The sequence below is a fragment of the Ambystoma mexicanum genome, chromosome 8, assembly GCF_040938575.1.
Source record: "Ambystoma mexicanum isolate Mex_15411 chromosome 8, UKY_AmexF1_1, whole genome shotgun sequence".
Classification (NCBI taxonomy): domain Eukaryota; kingdom Metazoa; phylum Chordata; class Amphibia; order Caudata; family Ambystomatidae; genus Ambystoma; species Ambystoma mexicanum.
The window spans coordinates 166,740,917-166,754,647 of record NC_090929.1 but is presented as its reverse complement, the minus strand read 5'-3'; the positions used below and the strand labels follow the sequence as shown (position 1 = coordinate 166,754,647).

At 43.8% G+C, this 13,731-nt stretch overlaps 1 protein-coding gene across 2 annotated transcripts in view; it reads left to right on the top strand.

Moving 5' to 3' along the window:
• Nucleotides 1-853: 853 nt before the first annotated feature.
• Nucleotides 854-13,731, top strand: part of NACC2 (NACC family member 2) — a 1,346,898-nt gene continuing 1,334,020 nt past the window's right edge. For both annotated transcript variants that reach the window (XM_069609557.1, XM_069609558.1), the window contains exon 1: nucleotides 854-939. The gene's annotated coding sequence lies outside the window, so the exon portion shown is untranslated. The remainder of the gene's footprint in view (nucleotides 940-13,731) is intronic.

Here is a 13,731-nt window from a genome sequence, read left to right as displayed (position 1 = left end):
GTTTTTTCCAGGCTCCTGCTACAAAGCAGTGGCAAACGTTGCCCAACAGCTCTGTGTGATTACCTTCAGTGTAATTGAATTTGGTGTTAACTTACCTTTCTGAATTATACATTTTTAACATGTGAACATATTTCCATGTCCTGCTGTTTGATGGTTTGTGTATTTTAGATTGCTTCACTGGCGCCAACAATGTATGCTTTGTATTTTCCTGAGATGTCATTTTTTAATCAAATTATTATTTTTGAAACCTGAAATATCCTACATCTTTTTGGTCACAGAATGTTGGCAAGTATGCATACATATCCCCATTTGCAGCACATAAATTCTCGAACCAGCGGGGAGGATAATTAACTATTCACTGTACTGTTCACTGGTACGGTGGCAGTCCCATTGGGAAAGGAGGAACGCGCTGCCCCACTCCATAAAACACATTTCCCCCCCGGAACGCGCTGCCACACTCCATAAAACACATTTCCCCCGGGCAGATCGCCCATCTGCATGAGAAAACCCCAAAAAGAATAATCCGCCTGCACTTTAAGTAAATCTCACCCCTGATGCACATTACAAACCCCCAAAATGCACAGAAATAATCCCTTCCCCCGCTCTGCATTAAAGTAACAATCAACATGAGATCACTTTAAGACTTGCCATAAACCAAACTCAAGCACCAGCTAACAATCAACAGTAGTAAACGTGCTTTGTAAGGAGGGATCTCTCCCGCTGAGTCCTGCAACGCCTTGCCTCGCCTCTCCATCCCGCTCGTGCAACGCCTTGCCTTCCCGCTCACGCAAAAAAAAGATGAGGAAGTGAACGTTGCAGAGCACGTGACGCAGAGCACGTGATGACGTGGGGGCGGAGCGTTGCTATGGTCCGTTTCTCGAATGGGAACTAGGCACTACCCTTTAGGAAACGTTATGTCCTGATTCCAGGCAGCGTCAGGTGAGTGCTTGCGTTCCAGCCGTGCTAGTGAATTTTATGTGCGTTTCTTTTAGCATCCGTTCACTTAGACGTGCTCATCGCTTTTGTTGTAGTGTTAGGAGAAGCTCTTTTGCACCCTCTGGAAATGCACGTTGAAGCTGTAATTAGTTGTATTGCACTTATCACATGTTGAAATTAAACTTTGTAAGTGCGTGACTTTCTAAACATCTGGTTTTGAAATTACACAAGGGGGCAGCCTGTTGTTGTTGTTGGTATTCTAGACACAGTAGCTTCTCCGAAGCGTATTTATGGTACGGTTCAACCTCTGAAATGCTCGCAGACACAGTAACTGCTGTGCAGCTACTACACAGACCCTGCTCTGGTGTAAGTGACTACATGTATAATAATGAGGCCCGTTTCTTGACCCGGGCGAAGCGGGCGGCTGCCCAGGGCGCAATAGCCCCAGGGGGCGCAATTGCCCTGGTCCCTTGAGAGCAACATTTCTCTGGGTGTGAGGCGCAATTGCTTTGGGGAGAGTAGTCGCAGCACAGTAGCGGCAGCTGCTGACTGGCAGTCACATAGTACTTACGTAGCGTTATGTAAGTCAGAGGCTCTCTGAACTTTCGTGCCACTTCAGGTGGGGGCATAAAAGTGCACCTTTCCTGGTGGCTGGCCGCCTTTGTAATCAAGCAGGAACAACACACCACAGAGGCAAAAAGATGGCTACCTTTGAGCGTTCCCGGCCTCCTGCCCCGAGACTCCAATTGCTTTCCATCCGGACCCGCGCACAAAGAAGGAAGACTGCATTGCCTCCCTGACTTGCTTGTGTGCAGAACTACTCAGAAAGTAAGTAGGTACAGCCCGATGCTTCCGTTGACATTTTAGAAAATGTTCCTTTATACTGCATACATAGCGTTTGGCGGGTGCTCAAACAGTAGTTTGTATAGTTCAGAGTGCGTACTGGACAAGAACGGGTAAATGGGAATATTTTGTTTTACACTTTCCTAACCCAGATTTTTTTCCAACCTGTTGACACCTGCCTCGGTTGGATAGAGTGCGTGTATTGCAATCGCTTTGCTGCGTGCCTGCTTCCCCTTTAGAATGTGTCCCTCGTCTGAAAGGGTAAATGCCAGAACGTAGCTTCACTCTGTTCTGTCCCAAAAAAAGTCTAAACTGCAGAAACATTTCTCAGTTCGAGATGAAAGCATATATTGGAAGTTGCTGCTGTCCCGGGCACTCTCAGCCGCAACCTTTCGTCTTTTGTTGGTTTTAATTGGACATGTCTGAAACTTGGTACTGTTTTCTGCAGTTCGTAGAACTTAATTTGTTTAGAGTTAGGATTCGGGGCAGGAACATATGGAACTAATTCCACTTCTTTTCATGGTTCCGTTGAAGTTTTATCCCCATGCAAATTTTTCTTCATCCTTGCGGGAGTCCTTTCTGGTACTGAGTTGGCTGCAATGGTGCAGTATGGATTTCTCCACAAGGTGAACCTGCGCTGTGTACACGTGGGCCTATGTAAAGTTCCCCATAAACCAAGGGGAATATATTTGATGAGATGGTTTGTTTGCTTTTACTCGGTCCCGCGGACAAGATCAGAGTTTGAGCTTTGATGGTAAATCTTTATTTCATTATTTAGAATAGCAAATGATACTCCTTTCATTGGCAGGGCAAAGATGATGGACAGAAAGGTTCTGGCCAGAATTCGAAAATGCAGACAGTGCAAAGATCTCTGGAGATTTACATTGCATGTGTTACTGGCCCTATGGGGTGAGCCCCTATGATGGACAGATATAATTGGTTTCTGCTGTACAACAGTAATCTGCATACAAAATCACACTTCAGAGTTAATATTTGACCACTAGTAATGCAGTGAGACCATTGCCCACTTTTTGTCACATGCTTTTTTCCCACACTCTTTTTTCTTTAAAATAGGCAGAAGAAGCACTCTAATCCACTTTTACAGGGAGCTGCCTTCCTTATGCATTTAATTTTGCATTCCTGTAAAGGTTATAGAAACCGGCCTACAAGTACCAGAGTGCAATCTGATATTATTGTTTCAGTCCAGAAATTGGACTACTTGATATCCTGTGCTGTGGGTTGAATTACTTTGAAAAGTTCTGCACAGGCCTCTGAAGGCCATGTGCGATGGATGGATAGATGGTATAGTGAATTAGTTCCACTTCTATTTAAAAGGGCTTTTGACATTTAATAAGTGACCAAATGTAAGGTGTCTTTAACTGTAAGAGATTATGCCCAGCGGGTATAAGGCTCAAATAAGGGCGGCCATGCAGACAGAGTGACAGAGATTAAAGTGGGACAGAAAACGAGATAGTCAAGGAAAATGTGAGGAAAGGGAGACTAAAAAAGGGGGAACAAATATAGGCCCTATACGGGGAAGCAAAATGGGGGCAGTGATTGCACGTGAGAAATGGAGGCAATGGGCGTTTAAATGGCTTGAGTGAGATGGAAGAAAATGGAGGGTAGAGGTAGATGTGACTCGGAGGAGAAGTTGAAATGTAACTGGGAGAGAGCACTGTGACCAGACTGGGTAGAGACTGCTGTATCACACCGGAATGTGCAAATTGGCTAAGCTCCAGGGCTGCAGGAGGATTCTGTGAAGTGGAATCCATCCCTCCATGCTCACATCAGCTGAATGCCTCCATTTGATGTTTCGTCAGAGTTGTTTGCTGACTAATACTTTCCTTAGGCACAGAGCACCCTCTGGGTACTGAAAAGTGAACGCTCAAAGATGTGCCAGTAGTCAGGCTGTAGTGACCTGCAGCCTATGTGGGAAGTTGGTCCTAGGTGAAGTGAGGGATGCTCTTTCCCTTAGGCCACACCCTGCTTTTTATTTACCTTTGTACCCCTTGCTTCATTCTGGCCTCGTAACAAAGCTTGTCAGTGCTCCTGTGGTGTTCTGCTTCCTCACCTCCTGTATTTTTCCATTTCAGTATTTGCTTTTTTAATGGTTAAAACAAAGACCATTCAGTTGAGGAATATTGCATTAGATTTATTGCATTTCTGGTCAGATGCTGCCTGCCTATTTGATCTGGAGGCTGGCATCTGTACTGTAGATAAGTAGGATGTTTCCACTATATGGCTATGTAAAATAAGTCAGAGGCTTGTGATCAAGACCTTCTGCACAAATAGAACTATCTGAAAGCACCATTTCAGTGACTTTCAAATGACATACAGCACTCCAAAAACTGCTCAACAATCTGACCTGTTTGAGGTCATTGGTGAGATGTAATTGAAAGGAAACCCTGTAAACAATGTGCCATGTGGTCCTAATTCAAGCAGCCCTTTCTCTGAACCAAATGTTATTGCCTCCCACAAACCTTAAAGTGCAGTTCATGGTAATGAGTGGAGTTTCCAGACTACCCTCTTACCCCATTTGCCAATTCAGAGCCTTGTTTTGTTGTAGTTGGGTAACAGCGTATTTGGTTGAGAGAGGGATTGACACTTGCAATGTGAGATGGTGAACTGGAACCTGTCGACTAGTGGTAGGAATTGGCATACATCGTATTTGTCCAAATGTTAGAAAAGTTTTGTTCAAATAGGTATGGCCATGATGTAGCCTCTCCAAATTTGGCCCACTTTCAACTCGGCACCTTTAGAATGGAGCCTCCTTAGCGTTACTTTGCTTCGCAATCGATGCATCATTTCAGCTGAAAAGACTTTAAAAAAACGTTTTTGGGGAGTTTGGATTATTCCTAGCAAGAATATTGCAACATTTTATAATTGGGACATACTTTCTAGCTATTTCTTTTACTTCAGGCGTTTGAACGTACTGGCTATGTCGAAACCAATAAGTCCTTCGGGAGCACAGAACCGGCAGAGAGAAAAACAAGTGACGCAAGGTATCAAAAGTGCCAAAGTACTGTCTCCATTCTTCAAAAGAAGTAGATATGAGACCTCCCCAAGGCCAAGCAACAGGCATTCCTGAGGAAACGGTACTGCCTGTGGTCATGCCACCATTTTCAAGAGATGAGACTTCAAGAACCCAAGCTCTAGAGGGGAATGGAACCCAAGCTCTAGATGGCAATGATGACCAACAGGAACAAGGCACTAAAGCATGTTGGTTTGAAGACATTTCTTTATCGCCCAAATCAATGCCTGGACATGTGCATGATCAAATTGTAATGGGATAACCACAAGCTATGCCACCTCCTAGTTATTCATACCCAAAGGATGGCAAAAATAGGCACTTTTCTTCTTCATATGGGCTCATGGTATTACCTAATAAAAAAACAGTCTCCAGCCCATAGTTGCAATATTCTATTTTGACTGATTGACCCAATACCAAAATCAAAAGTTGGTAGTGATGGCATTAATAACTGGAAGCATATTGGTAACTATTTGAAAATGCACGAAGAGTCTCCTTAACATGCCAAATCCAGTGGCAAGTGGGCAGATGCTAAAACGTGCCTCACAGTACATGTTGGTATTGATTCTCTCATGCAAGATCAAGTAGCGGGCTGTGCTTGAAAGAATTATGTCAGTTGTCTTTCTGTCCAAAAATAATTTGGCATTTCGTGGCTCTTCAAACAAGTTACTTACTCCAAACAATGGACATTTCTTAGGCCTTGTGGAACTAATAGGGAAATTTGTTCCGATCATGATGGATCATTTACATCGAGTGACCTCACAAGAGATCCACAGTCACTATTGTGTAAATGTAATTGAGAATTAACTAATTAGTTTAATGGGGTCTCAAGTAAAGAATGCGATTTTACAAAGGTTGAAGGCTGCACAATATTTCTGTTATTTTGGATTGTACCCCAGATATCAGCAATACCTAGCAACTGTCTTACACCGCAGGAATTGTGGATATTAAAGGCAAAGGCATTTCTGTGAGACATTTTATAGGGTATCGCCCCGCAGGCGACACATCTGTTGAAGGACTTGCAATTCTTCTGTATTCTGAAATGTCAGAATGCGCTCTAGAGCTGGACAACGCCATGGTCAGGGGTATGATAATTGTGCAAACATGATTGGGGTAAACAAAGGAGTCCAAGCGCAATTTTGCGAGCAATACCCCTATGCATTTTTTAACCCATGTGGCTGCCACAGTTTAAATTTGGTGGTTGGCGATGCCTCAAAATCCTCTGTGAAATCTGTTTCTCTATTTGGTGTACTTCAGAGAATCTATAATTTGTTGGCAGCTTCAACCAAATGCTGGAGCATTCTCAGTGAGCATGTAAAAAAATCTTTCCTTGAAAAAGGTCTGTGAAAAACAATGCGAATGTAGAATTGAAAGCTGTGCAATATCAATTTGTAGAGATACACACAGCACTCATGAACATTGGAGAAAAAGTAAATGACCCAACATTGCCCTCAGAGGCTAAGTCCCTTGCTTTACACTTGGAAGATTTCAGTTTTATTTGTACTTAAATTGTGAGGTATGACCTTCTGTTTCAGGTGAACATTATAAGCAAATCCATGCAGTCCAAACAAATTGATTTGCCGGCCTGCAATGACCTTCCTAAGAACTGCATTGCCTTTGTCAAAAGTTATAGGAGTGTTTGGTTTTGAGTCTGTTGTAACAACAGCAAAAAAGAGAGCCTTACTTTTTAAGGCATCCAACATTTAAGGCAACTAAACGGCATAGGAAAAAAAAGAAAATGTTTGCGTATGAGACTCAGGACTAGACCCCCTGAGAATGAAGACAAACTTTTAAAGTAACCGTATTATATACCCTGATTGATGCCATAACTACTTCACTTGAAAGGCGCTTTTCCCAGTTGTCTGCACACAATACAAGCTGGGGTTTGATGTACAACATAAAACTCTTGCCGGGGAAAGAAGAACTGATAGAACTGTGCAAGCACCTGGAGCAATTGATAGCAAAGGGTGGTGATAGCGCACCAGAATCTGATGTAGATGATTCCCAGTTTGCAGAGGAATGGAGACATATCCAGCCATTGCTTCAGAAGAGTTGTATTACGCCCCTTCAAGTTTTGCAGCACATTCATCATACAAAAACACATTGGTTGTTTCCAAATGTGTGGGTTGACATGGGGCTCTTACTAACCATTCCAATTACAGTGGCACGTTGCGAGAGGAGCTTTAGTAAATTGAAACTGATAAAGACATACTTGCACTACACAATGGCTGAGGAAAGGCCATCAGCCCTTGCAATACTTTCAATTGAGAGTGAACTTGTTGAAAAAATTGATTATGCAGCAGCAATAAATGTTTTTGCAGCAGCCAAGTTAAGGAGAGTGCCCTTAACATAGACAAAAAATTGACCCAAAAAAGTAGTATATACTGTTTGTGTACTCTGCTTTGTCAGAGGAATTACTGCAAAGTTCTTGAATCATGATATAATAAAACCGATTTCATTTGTTTAGCAGTGGTGTATTGCCCTTGGGTAGGAGTTACTTTACAGTGTAGTTCTGGAGTGGCGCGCGGGTGGGGTGGGGGTGCTTTCTAGTGTTTTGCCCTGGGCATCAAATGGACTAGAAACTGCCTTGATAATGATACCTATGCAGGCTGCTTGCCGACATGTTCTTTTTCCGGCTCCTCTAGTTTTATTATGTCCCCCTTCACCTCTTGCAACGATTTGGACAGTCCTGCTTGCATCATGCTCATCTGCGACTGAATGGTGTTCGCTATCTTGTCCCCAAAATCATGAAAGCATTGGCGAAGGTCCTCCTGGGTGACCACTTAAGCTTTTGCATTGCCTGCCAGCGCCCCCAGATCCTCTCCTGCTCCTGGCCCCTGATCTCCCCCAGCCGGTACCTCACTGTATCTGCGCCAGAGTCTCTGCAGATTGCCCTCCTGTGGTTTCTTCACAGACTTGGGGGCAGCTTGCATGTCCTTCCCCTTGTTTTTGGACATAGTGCATAGGCAGGTCTGATTGGGGGGGGGGACCCCTGCCCCCGCCTCTTCTCCCTGATATTGTTTTGCATCCTTTGGACCTCTTCTGGTAAAAGTTTCAGGGCGTAGGAACCTCCTCCCTCTGCCGCTTTGTGGATCCGCCCTTGACTGTACGGGGGTTGGAACTCCCCTCTAACTGTGTGCAGTTGAGTCACTGTTTGTCCTCCTCCTCGGTTTTCAAATGACCCTTCTCCTGGCCTTGGTTCCAGGATCACTCTGTAGAAAAGAAGGATCAGCCTTGGAAACAGTGTTGGCGCTCTAAGTGGAAAATATTGGGAAAATGCGAGATGGCAGTAATAGAGATGCTGCAGTAGAGGGATGCCACAGAGGCTGACCTGGGCTAGGACAAACTTGAAAGAAATGAGCCCTCCTGTTGTGCTTCTCAAAATTGAAATAATTACTCGGACGATAGGGTTCAAAGCCCTGTTAGTTTTATTTTAATTATGACAAGAGTTAACACATATATGTCCAAAAGTAAAGAAAATATGTTTGAAACAAGTCAATTTTTTGAGGGTATTAAAAGTTGAGGCTTATTTGTCAATGTAGAATCTTTAGTTATTTTCACTAAGATTTGGTCCTTGTAGGTTGAAAAAGTCCTTAGTTAAATGCACTAGGTCTTGTTGGAATGGATCTTTGTTAGTTTAAGGTCCTTATTAGTTTGAAGTCCTTAGTTCAATTCACTAAGTCTTATAGGTTAAGGAAGTCCTTGTGGGTTGAAAAGTCCTTTTAAATTTAGATAGAAATGTTTTTTCTGTTGGTAATTTGTGATTCCATATATAGATACAATGAGTTCTTCAATTTGAAGTGTTCCCTTGAAATATGGTAGTGTAGAAAACCCGTTCCTCAGGTTGGAGGTGTGTAAAGTATCGGTTCCTCAACACGTGTTTCCCCGCCATACGGTTGCGGCGGTTCTTCAGGAGGAATATGGGATAGAATAGCAAAAGATGTCTGAGAGGAAGAGGAAGAAGGAAGCTAGGGTTAACATGATCATTAAGTCTTGTGCTGTTGGAACTTAATGGTATAAGTAAGTAAATACATCAAAAATAGTACTTACAGCTTTTTGTCAAGTCAAATTGGTAAATGGTGTTGATAGGCTTTGGTTTAGATAACATGAATGAATTCCATCTGATCTGGTCTGTAAGAATAAGAGGCACTATGTTATGGGTGCTCTCATTTTGGACTGAACATATTTAAATTCTTAAAATATGGTTCATTGCTGAGTTGGTTGAAAATGCAGCAATGATATACATGGTAAAAGACAAATAGAAGTATCTTTATCAATTTTTAAAGGGTAAATAGCATGGGTCAAGGATAGGATGTGGTTGGAGCTCCCACTGAGCATAAGGTTAAATCAAAACATGCTGTGGCGAGCATGGCTGTTAGGCAGGAGAAAATATATCTAAAACAATGCATAGAGAATGCATGAAAAAAGGGTGGGTTTGAAGTCCCTTAAAGCAAAGATTATGAAAAGAGCTGGATAATGCTTTGATTTCCGCTTATCGTTTAGTTTCTAGTGATCCTTCTCGTTCGTTCGGATCTACAATTCTGATGTAACGGTATGTTTTATGGGAAATGCGCATTCGCGCGGTAACGTGTGCGCGATGACGTCATCCGCACGCAAGTTGCCGCGTGATGCCGTCATCGCGCACGCCCAGCCTTGATGGTATCGTGATGCGGCGGAAAGCCTACATTATGGAAAAAGAGATAAGGCATCCGGTTGAATAATGAAAATACAAAGATGGTAGAGGAAAAACGGAAAAACTTGTAAAGTTATGTAACTTGACATTAATTTAGTTACTTAAAGAGAAGAAGTTATAAGGCAAATATGCTGCAGAAGCTAGGTGGGCAATCATTGCGGTTTGCAACAAAACAAAGATTTCACTCCCACATAATGTGAGGAGTGAAAAAATGATTCTGAAGAGCAAAGATATGTCCCAATTTGGTTGAAGATAAATTTGCACAAAGTGTGAGTCTCCAGCCATAAAGTTGCTTGCAGAGACACAGTGTTTGGGCACAAGGTCATCTCAATAATATGGGAGCCGTCTGTTGTAGACTGCAACAGAGCAGAATGATGACTGCCACATGGCATGAGGGATGATTATTAAACACAAGAGAAACATGTATTTCAATTTGATTTAGAATGAGAGATGTGGGTCTCCAACCATGAAATTGCTTGGGCAGACCAGTGTGAGGGCACAAGACATGCTCAATGTTCACATAAGAGTACATAGAATATGTGATGATCTAAAAGGAAATGGAATCAATTGTGAAATATATTGTGAGGAGAGAGCAAAAATAGTATGCCTGGTGTAACAGCAGGAAGGAAAAATATGTAAAATGTTAAGGTAGTTATGGATGAATTGTAACAATGATACATTTTGGTGAATTAAAAGAAATGGCATATCTCCTGGTCTGTGTTCAGACGGATGTGGCAGGTATCCATTAAACAGATCCATCGTGCTTCTTGTTGTCTTAGTTTGAGTTCCAAATTGCCACCTCTTGGGGCAGATTTAAGTTTGACAATTCCGAAAAATTTGATTTGGCTGATCTGAGTGGGTTGATGTGATTCCAAAAAATGATTAGCTATTGGTGATCTTGTGTCTTGGTTCATAATTGCCCGGATATGTTCACTGATTCTAATTTTCAGTTTTCTGATGGTGCTTCCAATGTATAGTTTGTTACAAAGACAGCTGATGATGTAAATGACAAATTTACTGTTACAGTTGATGAACTGTTTAATAGTGTAATTGGTACCATTTGGTTTGGTAATAGTAGTTCTTGCGTTGTCCGCATATTTACAAATGGAGCACTGGACGCATTTATAGCTTCCTTTGATTGGTTTATGAAGCCACATGGTCTGTGGATTAGAGGTTCCAGCGGAAGTGTCAAGCTCAAAATGTGATGGGCTTAATTCATTTTTGAGGTTTTTTAGCTTTCTTGAAGGTAATGGTTGGTTTAACTACCAATATGGTTGTAAGATCAGGGTCTTATGTGAGAATATTCCAATATTTGGTGAGGGTTTTCCGAATGGTTGAGTTGTTCGAACTGTAATTTTTGATGAAATTGATTTTTCTGTTTGAATCGGTTGTAATGATGTTGGTATTTGATTTCACTTGTTGCAATGCTTGTCTGGTCCTGGTTAGGGATTTCCGATAGCTGTTTTTGACAAGTTTGGTAGGATATCCTCTTGTGATGAATGTGTTCAATGTTGTTGTTGCTTTTTGTATGAAATCATCTGTTTTGGTGCAGTTCCTTTTGATTGTTAGAATCTCACCATAAGGTATATTATGGATGATGTGTTTTGGGTGGCTGCTTGAGGCATGGAGTATACTGTTGACAGCTGTTGGTTTGGTGTAGAGCGTTGTACAAATGGTGTCATTTTCAATGTAGAAGGTGATGTCCAAAAAATTGATGGTTGTTTGACTGTGTTCTGTGGTTAATTTTAAGTTGTAGGTGTTGAGATTCAGATGGTTGAAGTAGTCTTTGAATGCTGACAATGACCCGTTCCTAATCAGGAAAATATCATCTATATATCTGGCCCAGGATCACTCTGCCCTGAGCCCGACCAAATGGCCTCTCCCTTTTTTTTTCCTTGCACACCACGGATGTAGATTGACTCTTTAGCCCTCTGTTCGGCCTCAGAATTGGCCCAGGGAGGCTGGGGCCCCACCGGTCACTGTCTTCTATGCGTGGTGTGCCTCTTGCTCCCTTGTCTCCCTTGTTGTGCTTCTGGATGGGAGTGTGCTGGCTGAGGCACTATATGCAGCTCCAAAACTTACCTTAAGGGCCTCCAGCCGCCCGTGCTATAACACCACATGGCCTCCCCTGGTCTTCTCTGCAAAGTGCTGGCTTCAAATCACGGGCAGGGGCCCTCCCGCAATGCTCCCACACTCCTCAATGTCACTCTGCTCAAAACTGGTGATCACTGCTTGCACTGGCCAGCCTCTGCCGTCTTGCACCCTTTCCTTGGACCAGGGCGCTCCTGACCTGTGATGGTTCTCCCCTAAGCGGGGCAAACGGGGCATCGAGCCCCTCGGGCTCGCCGCCTTCCTACCTCTTCGCTGTGCAGCCCCTCCCGGGCCTCTTGGCCGCTCTGGGTGCTCTTCTCCGCTCTGCAGGTCTCAGCAGTGGGCTACAGGTATGACCCCTCCCGGTCCTCCTGATCTCTCCGATGAGACGCTGCTTTACCGGTGTGGGGGCGGCTCCGTCCCACTTCGATCTTCCTGCTGGTGCTCGTCTGCAGGAGAGCCCCTGCTCCACGTATCCAGCCACTGTGGGCCACCAATATCGCAGGTAGCTCCTTCCTGACGGGCTCCTCTGCCGTCCGACAGCGGCTGCTTTCTGCCACCTCGTCTTGCAGCCGCACTGGACCCTTGGCCGCCCTGGATCTCCCAGAGTGGTTCTTCTTGCTCGCGGCCTGCGAACGTATCTCTCAGCTTGGCCTGCACTTTATTGTCTTTGGCCCCAGGGGGTGGGGGGGGCATGAGAGCTCCATGATCCCGCTGATTTCCCCTCGGTGGCCATCTTAGAATCCCAAACACGATGCACTTTTTAATGGGTATCCATCATAGATGGCAGTACAAAATGCTGTTTTTTCTTTTTTTTTTTTTTTTTTTTTGGAAAGGATATGTGCTTTTATGTGGCCGCACTGGCATTTTGGGGCACCCAGTCTAGCCATTCTTTGCTGTGGCATGCCTTTTTTTTAAAATGTATTTTTTAACTGGGATTCTATGACAAAGCAAGCATGAGGAGTGTTATTATGTATCTAGACTGGCATTTAGGGCAGCCAGTCAAGCTATTTCACTCCTGTGGCATGGCCTTTCTCGCTGGATATCAAGGGTAAAGCAAACACGATAAGCATTATTACGCATCTAGATTCACCTGCATTGTGCAGCCCGTTTGACATGTTTTTTTGTGACAAAGGCAAAGCCAACAGGAGTGTAAGGCAGAGCCATGATGGGCATGTTTTCCTGTAGTATAATTACTGGCATTATGTCATGTGCAGTTGGTTTGCACCGTGCTGTTGCCACCCATGGGCAGTCTCCAGGCGCTCGTGTGGATCTGCAAAAAAGTGGGGTTGGAGTTAGTGTGGAAAAGGGTGAGAGGGGGAAAAGGGTGAGAGGATAGGTTCATAACCAGGAGGAACTGACGTCTGTGAGTGTTTTGCATGTGGTCACTTGTGAGCGGCCTCGCGCATTGTAACCGTATGGGAAAGATTCCATGCCTCGGGTGTGTGGTAGTGCTTTGCATTGGTGTTAGTGTTGTGTGGTTACGATGGGTTGGTTGTGTGCACTGGTTAGATAGTGTCCATAAGGGATTCAGTCACAGGTGGTTGTAGCTGTAAGGTAGTCCGGTATCTTGGTGTGTTGTTGCATTTTAAATGTATTGGGTTATGTGGATGGTTCTCTCTGGATGTCGGCATAGTAATGGTTCTCTGTATGTTTGAGTGTGACTAGTCCAAGATCTGGCATAGAGGCATCCGTTATGTAGGAGGAGCAGGAAGGGAAGATGGTTGGTAATGTCGGTCAGTTCGTTGTGGTCTCTCTGGGGTGGCCCTTTGGATGCCGCTTGGCGGTATCTAGCCAGGTTCTTGTTTGCAGTTCTTTGGCCCCTCTTGTCTCCTCTCTAGTTGTTTGTCTGCAGTGTTGTTGCTGGTGTCCCTTCTAGGTTGTCATTGTCTGCTGAATAGCCAGGTTTTGAGCAGTTTCCTGAAGGTGATGTGGTCTTCTATGGTTATAATTACTTGGGGCATGTTGTTCCAGGTGTTAGCAATTAGACGTCAGAACGCTGTTCCGACGAATTTCCTTTTTATGTGGTGTTTTGCCTTTATTTGTAGGTCGTTGCTGGATCTTAGTTCCCTTCCTGGACAATACCGGGTAATCTTGTCTTGGAGGAATTCCGCTCCTTGTCTGTGCAATGCTTTGTGGG